General features: G+C 50.0%; 1 non-coding gene and 1 pseudogene across 1 annotated transcript; both read right to left on the bottom strand.

The window, feature by feature from the left end:
- Positions 1-1,941: 1,941 nt before the first annotated feature.
- Positions 1,942-2,097, bottom strand: LOC124891919. The gene has a single exon (XR_007049952.1). It is a non-coding gene; the product is annotated as a 5.8S ribosomal RNA (ribosomal RNA).
- A 4,610-nt stretch (positions 2,098-6,707) lies between these two features.
- On the bottom strand, positions 6,708-6,863 carry LOC124891924 (annotated as a pseudogene).
- Between the last annotated feature and the right edge of the window lie 804 nt (positions 6,864-7,667).

The following is a 7,667-nucleotide window of genomic DNA, read 5'->3' as shown; positions in this document are numbered from 1 at the left end:
TTTCCCTTGGAGACCTGATGTGGTTATGAGTACGATCGAGCGTGGACGGCATTTGGTCCTCTATAATTTCAAAGGCCGCCGATAGTATGTCGGACACCATGCAAAATGCGGTGCTCTTCCAGCCGCTGGACCCTACCTCTGGCCGAGCCGATTCCAGGGTGGTCAGCCTGTTAAACAGAAAAGATAACTGTTCCCGAGGCTCCCACCGACGTCTACGGACATCCTAACATTGCCGTCGACCACCATGTCCCAATCTAGGAATTTTAACCTGATTCCCTTTCGAACTACTCATGAAATGCGCTATATGTCGTGGTTCCCCCGACCCTTAGGATCGACTAACCCTTGTGCAAGTGCCGTTCACATGGAATCTTACCCCTCTTCGGCCTTCAAAGTTCTCATTTGAATATTTACTACTACCACCAATATCTGCACCAACGGCCGCTCAGATCGGGCTCTCGCCCAAGGTTTTACAGCGACCGCCGTGCCCTCCTACTCATCGGGGCCTGGAACTTTCCCCGATGGCCGGGTATAGGTTGCTTACTTAAGCGCCATCCATTTTTGGGGCTAGTATATTTGGCAGGTGAGTTGTTACACACTCCTTAGCGGATTTTGACTTCCATGACCACCATCCTGTTGTCTTAATCGACCAACACCCTTTGTGGGATCTAGATTTGTGTGCAGTTTGGCATCATAACACGACTTTCAGTTCATCCCGCATCGCCAATTCTGCTTACCAAAAATGGCTTACTTGGAGCTCTTTATTCTGTGGCACGGTGCGATAAAGTAACCACGGGCCCTACACACAAGTTAGATGAACGATTTGCATGTCAGTATCAATGCGGGCCTCCACCAGAGTTTCTTCTAGCTTTGCCCCGCTCATGCCTAGTTCACCATCTTTCGGGTCCCGACAGGTATGCTCACACTCAAAACCTTCTTAAAAGATCAAGGTCGGTCGGTGGAGCACCCCTCCGGGGGATACCACTAATCAGCTTCCTTACGCCTTACGGGTTTACTCATCCGTTGACTCACACACATGTCAAACTCCTTGGTCCGCTTTTCAAGATGGGTCAAATGGGAAGCCCACAGGCCAGCGTCGGTATCACACAGATGTTGAAGCACACCGGAGGCACACGCTACCTACCATAATCGAGCATACGGCATTCCACAAGCATATCGAGAGCCCGGGCTTTGGAAGCCTCCCCAATCCATGCTGGTCCACGCCTCGAGTCAATCGGTGGATCGGGTCGTCGCCATTCCACATTCGATCGGGGTGCATCACCGGCCCCTATCTGCTTCCCTCCCAATAATTTCAAGCACTCTTTGACTCTTTTTTCAAAGTCCTTTTCATCTTTCCCTTGCGGTACTTGTTCGCTATTGATCTGTCACCCGTATTTAGCCTTGGACGGAATTCACCGCCCGATTTGGGCTACATTCCCAAACAACCTTACTCATAGACAGTGCCTCGTAGTGCAATAGGGTCAGAGCAGAATAGGGCTCTCACCCTATCTGGCACCCCCTTCCAGGAGACTTGGGACTGGTCCACCGCTGAGGACACTTTTCCAAACTACAAATAGGATGACAGAGCCGCCCAGTTCTAAGGCTGTTCTATTCCTGGTTCACTCGTCGTTACTAAGGGAATCCTTGTAAGTTTCTTTTCCTCCTCTTATTGATATGCTTAAACTCAGCAGGTAATCCCGCCTGACCTAGGGTCACGGTCAGAGTGCCTAAGCGCGAAAGGGTCCTGGAGTCCAGACGCACGATGGGATATAGCCGAAAAAACAAAGAGAGTTGACATAAAACCACGACTTGCCGTGATGTCCATCGACATGGACTTATATTTAGGCCAGCCATGAGATTGATGTGCTCAGGAGGCCATTATCCTCCCCACGACAACAGCGAGCCCCATTATTGAGGCACGATGCGAGGGGGCGATGCGATGCATGCCGCCCAGGCAGACGTGCCCTCGACCTAATGGCTTCTGGAGCAACTCGCATTCAAATACTCTATGGTTCACGGGATTCTGCAATTCACACCAAGTATCGCATATTGCTACATTCTTCATCGATGCGAGAGCCGAGATATCTATTGTCAAGAGTCGTTTTTGTTTACAAAAGAAGCATAGGTCTCCCCGACGTACGTCACGGTTGGAACGCAAGGGGAAGGCTATTGATTTACGTATTCCTTGGTGCGTTCTGCGCTGGGGACGAGGGGGAGGTGCTCATACGGAGTGTCATAGCACCCCGCCTGCGCGGACTCCCCAGTTTTTAAAAATATTCACGAGTCGTTCTACTATGCAGGTTTCAACAATGATCCTTCCACAGGTTCACCTACTAAAACCTTGTTATGAATTCCCTTTTATCTAAATGATAAGGTTCAATGAACTTCTCGCGATGTCTCGGGAAGTGAACCGCCCTCATTGTCGCGATCCGAACGTTTCACCAGATCATTTAATCGGTAGGAGCGATGGGCGGTGTGTACAAAGGACAGGGACGTAGTCAACGCGAGTTGATGACTCGCGCTTACTAGGAATTCCTCATTTAAGACCAACAATTACAATGATCTGTCCCCATCACGATGAAATTTCAAAGATTACCCAGGCCTGGCGGCCAAGTCTATAAAGTCATTGAATACATCAGTGTAGCGCGCGTGCGGCCCAGAACATCTAAGGCCATTCACATGGAACCTTTCCCCTCTTTGGCTTTCAAAGTTCTTATTTGAATATTTGCTACTACCACCAATATCTACACCGATGGTCGCTCTGGCCAGGCTCGTGCTCAAGGTTTTGCAGCGACCTCCACGCCCTGCTACTCATCGAGGTTTGGAACTTTCCCCGACATTTGAGTGTAAGTCGTGCACTTAAGAGCCATCCATTTTTTAGGCTATTTTATTCAGCAGGTGAGCTTTTACACACTCCTTAGCGGATTTTGACTTCCATGACCACCGTCCGGATGTCTTAATCGACCAACACCCTTTGTGGGATCTAGGTTAGTGCGCAGTTTGGCATCATAGCTCGGCTTCTGGTTTATCCTGCATTTCCAGTTCTTATTTCCAAAAATGGCCCACTTGGAGCTCATTATTCCGTGGTACAGCTCGATAAAGCAGCTGTGGGCCCTACACCCAAGTTAGACAAACGATTTGCACGTCATTATCGCTACGGGCCTCCACCAGAGTTTCCTCTGGATTCGCCCCACTCAGGTATAGTTCACCATCTTTTGGGTCCAAAAAAGTATGCTCATACTTGAACCGTTCTCAGAAGAACAAGGTCGGTCGGCGGTGTACCCTTCGGGGGGATACCACCAATCAGCTTCCTTACTCCTTACTGGTTTACTCGCTCGTTAACTCGCACACAGGTCAGACTCGTTGGACCATTTTTCAAGATGGGTTGAATTGGGAGCCCGTAGGGCAGCGTTCGAAGCACGCAGATGTCAAAGAACGTCGGAGGCGCACGCTGCCTGCCACAATCAAGGAGATGGTGTTCCACGAGCATATCAAAAGCCCAGGATTTGGCCGCCCCCCAATCCATGCTGGTCTACACCCTGAATCGATCAGAGGACCGGCTCGTCGCTATTCCACATCCGATCGGGGCGCATCACCGTCCCCCATCCGCTTCTCTCCCGATGGTTTCAAGCACTCTTTGTCTCTCTTTTCAAAGTTCTTTTCATCTTTCCCTCATGGTACTTGTTCGCTATTGGTCTGTCGCCCGTATTTAGGCTTGGACGGAATTCACCGCCTGATTTGGGCTGTATTCCCAAAAAACACTACTCGTAGATAGTGCTTTTTGGTACGACAGGGTCCGGGAACAATGGGGCTCTCACCCTATCTGGCGCCCCCTTCCAGCGGGTAATCCCGCCTGACCTGGTGTCGCGGTCGGAGTGCCTAAGCGCGAAAGGGTCCTAGAGTCCAAACGTGCAACGGGCTATAGCCTCACTATCAAAGAGAGTTGAGATACAACCACCACTTGTCGCGACGTCCATCAACGTGGACTCGCATTTAGGCTAGCTACGAGCTCCAGGTACACCGGAGGCCAGTATTCGCCCCACAACAACAGCGTGCCCATGATTGAGATGAGATGCGAGGGGGGCGATGCGATTCGTGATGCCCAGGCAGATGTGCCCTCAGCCAAATGGCTTTGGGCGTAGCTTGCGTTCAAATACTCTATGGTTCACGGGAATCTGCAATTCACACCAAGTATCACATTTTGCTACGTTCTTCATCGATGCGAGAGCCGAGGAATTTGGCTACACTAAGCAAGTATCCCTTGGCTGTGGTTTTGCTGGATAGTAGACAGGGATAGTGGGAATCTCGTTAATCTATACATGCGCGTCATTAATTAGATGACGAGGCATTTAGCTACATTAAGAAAGTTATAGTTACTCCCGCCGTTTACACGCGCTTGGTTGAATTTCTTCAGTTTGACACTCAGAGCACTGGGTAGAAATCACAATGCGTGAATATCCGTTGGGACCATCGCAATGCTTTGTTTTAATTAAACAATCGGATTCCTCTTGTCCGTACATGTTCTGAGTTGGCTGTACGACGCACGAGGAAGGCCCCCGAAGGAACCATTCCCATTCTGTCCCCCGACTGGCATACAGTGACCCACTCTCGCTGTGGGAGCAGCTCGAGTAGTCGACCGACAGCCGACGGGTTCGGGACTGGGACCCCCGTGCCTAGCCCTCAGTATCAATCCTTTTCCAGAAGTTACGGATCTATTTTGTCGACTTTCCTTGCCTACATTGTTCCATCGACCAAAGTTTGTTCCCCTTGGAGACCTGATGTGGTTATGAGTACCACCGAGTGTGGACGGTATTCGGTCCTCTGGATTTTCAAGGACCGCCGGTAGTGCACCGGACACCACGCGATGTGTGGTGCTCTTTTAGCCACTGCACCCTACCTCTGGCTGAGCCGATTCCAAGGTGGGCAGGAAGTTCAACAGAAAAGATAACTCTTCTCGAAGCTCTCACTGACGTCTCCGTACTTTCTAACATTGTCGTTGACCGCCACGTCCTGGCCTAGGAATTTTAACACGATTCTCTTTCGGAGTACACATAAAACGTGCTATCTTTCGGAGTACACACAAAACGTGCTATCTGTTGGGGTTCCCCCGACCCTTAGGATCGACTAATCCATGTGTAAGTGTCGTTCACATAGAACCTTTCCCCTCTTCGGCCTTCAAAGTTCTCATTTGAATATTTGCTACTACCACCAATATCTGCACCGATGTCTGCTCGGCCCGAGTTCGTGCCCAAGGTTTTGCAGCGACCGCCGCTCCATCCTACTCATCAGTGCCTGGAACTTTCCCCGACGGCCGAGTGTAGGTCAAGCGCTTAAGCGCCATCTAATTTTGGGTCTAGTTTATTTGGCAGGTGAGTTTTTATACACTCCTTAGCGGATTTTGACTTCCATGACCACTGTCCTGCTATCTTAATCGACCAACACCCTTTGTGGGATCTAGCTTAGCGCATAGTTGGGCACCACAACCCGACTTCCGATTCATCTCGCATCGAAAGTTATGGTTACCAAAATGGCCCACTTGGAGCTCTTCATTCTGTGGCACAGCTCGACAAAGCAGTTGTGGGTCCTACACCCAAGTCAGACGAATGATTTGCACATCAGTATCGCTGCGGGCCTCCACCATAGTTTCCTCTGGCTTCGCCCCGCTCAGGAATAGTTCACCATCTTTCGTGTCCCAACAGGTATGCTCACACTGGAACCCTTCTTATAAGATTAAGGTTGGTCGGTGGTGCACCGCTAGGAGGGATACCACCAATCAGCTTCCTTATGCCTTACGAATTTATTCGCCCATTGACTTGCACATATGCCAGACTCCTTGGTCCATTAGGGAGCCCATAGGCCAGCGTCCATAGCGCCCAGATGCCGAAGTATGTCGGAGGCACGCGCTGCCTACAACAATCGAGGAGATGGCATTCCATGAGCATATCAAATGTTCGGGCTTTAGCAACCCCCCAATCCACGCTGGTCCACACCCCGAGTCGATCGGCGGACCGGCTCGCCGCTATTCCACATCCTATCGAGGCGCATCACCAGCCCTCATCTACTTCCTTCCTAATAATTTCAAGCACTCTTTGACACTCATTTCAAAGTCCTTTTCATCTTTCCCTTGCGGTACTTGTTCGCTATCGGTCTGTTGCCCATATTTAGCCTTGGACGGAATTCATCGCCCGATTTGGCCTGCATTCTCAAACAACCCAACTCGTACACAATGCCTCATAGTGCGACAGGGTCCGGGCACAATAGGGCTTTCACCCTCTCTGGTGCCCCCTTCCAGGGGACTTGGGCCCGGTCCGCCACTGAGGATGCTTCTCCAAACTACATTTCAGACGACAGTGTCGCTCGATTTTAAGGCTGGGCTATTATCGGTTTGCTCACCGTTACTAAGGGAATCCTTGTAAGTTTCTTTTCCTCCGCTTATTGATATGCTTAAAATCAGCGGGTAATCCTTCCTGGACTGGGGTCGAGGTCGAAGTGCCTAAGCGCGAAAGGGTCCTGGAGTCCGGACGCGCGATGGGAAATAGCCACGACAACATAAAGAGTTGAGTTACAACCACCACTTACCACGACGTCCGTCGATGTAGACTCTTATTTAGGCCAGCCACGAGCTCGAGGTTCACGGGAGTCCAGTATTTGCCCTACGATAACTGCGCACCCCATGATTGAGGTGCGATGTAGGGGGACGACGCAATGCGTGATGCTTAGGTAGATGTTCCCTTGGCCTAATGGCTTCGGGCACAATATGCGTTCAAATACTATATGGTTCATGGGATTCTGCAATTCATACCAATTATCGCATATTGCTACGTTCTTCATTGATGCGAGAGCTGAGATATCTATTATGGAGAATCATTTTTATTTACAAAACAAGCATAGGTTCCCTCGACACACATCGTGAACCGGGCGCGACGGAAGTCTGTTGATTTAAATATTCCTTGGCACTTTCCGCGTTGGGGACGAAGGGGAGGCACTCGTGCGGACTGTCGTAGCACCCCTCCCGCACAGACTCCCCAGTTGTAAAACACGTTCGCGGGTTGTTCTGCTGTGCAAGTTTCGACAATGATCCTTCCGCAAGTTCATATATGCAAAACCTGTTACAAATTCTCCTTCCTCTAAATGATAAGGTTCAATGGACTTTTCGCGACATCACGAGCAGTGAACCGCCCACGCTACCGTGATCTGAACATTTCACTGGATCATTCAATCGGTAGGAGCGACGGGCGGTGTGTACAAAGGGCAGGGACGTAGTCAATGCGAGCTGATAACTTACGCTTACTAGGATTTCCTCGTTGAAGACCAACAATTGCAATGATCTATCCCCATCACGATAAAATTTCATAGATTACCCGGGCCTATCGGCCAAGGCTATAAACTCATTGAATACATCAGTGTAGTGTGAGTGCGGCCCAGAACATCTAAGAGAATCACACACATGTTATTGCCTTAAACTTCTGCGTCCTAAAAGGTCGTAGTCCGTTTAAGAAGCTGGCCGTAAAGGGATACCTCTGCATATCTAGTTAGCAGGATGAGGTCTCATTCATTAATGGAATTAACCAGACAAATCGCTCCACCAACTAAGAACGGCCATGCACCACCACCCATAGAATCCAGAAAGAGCTCTCAGTCTGTCAATCCTTACTATGTCTGGACCGGGT

Source organism: Capsicum annuum, unplaced genomic scaffold (genome assembly GCF_002878395.1).
Source record: "Capsicum annuum cultivar UCD-10X-F1 unplaced genomic scaffold, UCD10Xv1.1 ctg4243, whole genome shotgun sequence".
Classification (NCBI taxonomy): domain Eukaryota; kingdom Viridiplantae; phylum Streptophyta; class Magnoliopsida; order Solanales; family Solanaceae; genus Capsicum; species Capsicum annuum.
The sequence above is the reverse complement of the archived record's forward strand: the minus strand, read 5'-3'. Positions and strand labels throughout refer to the sequence as shown.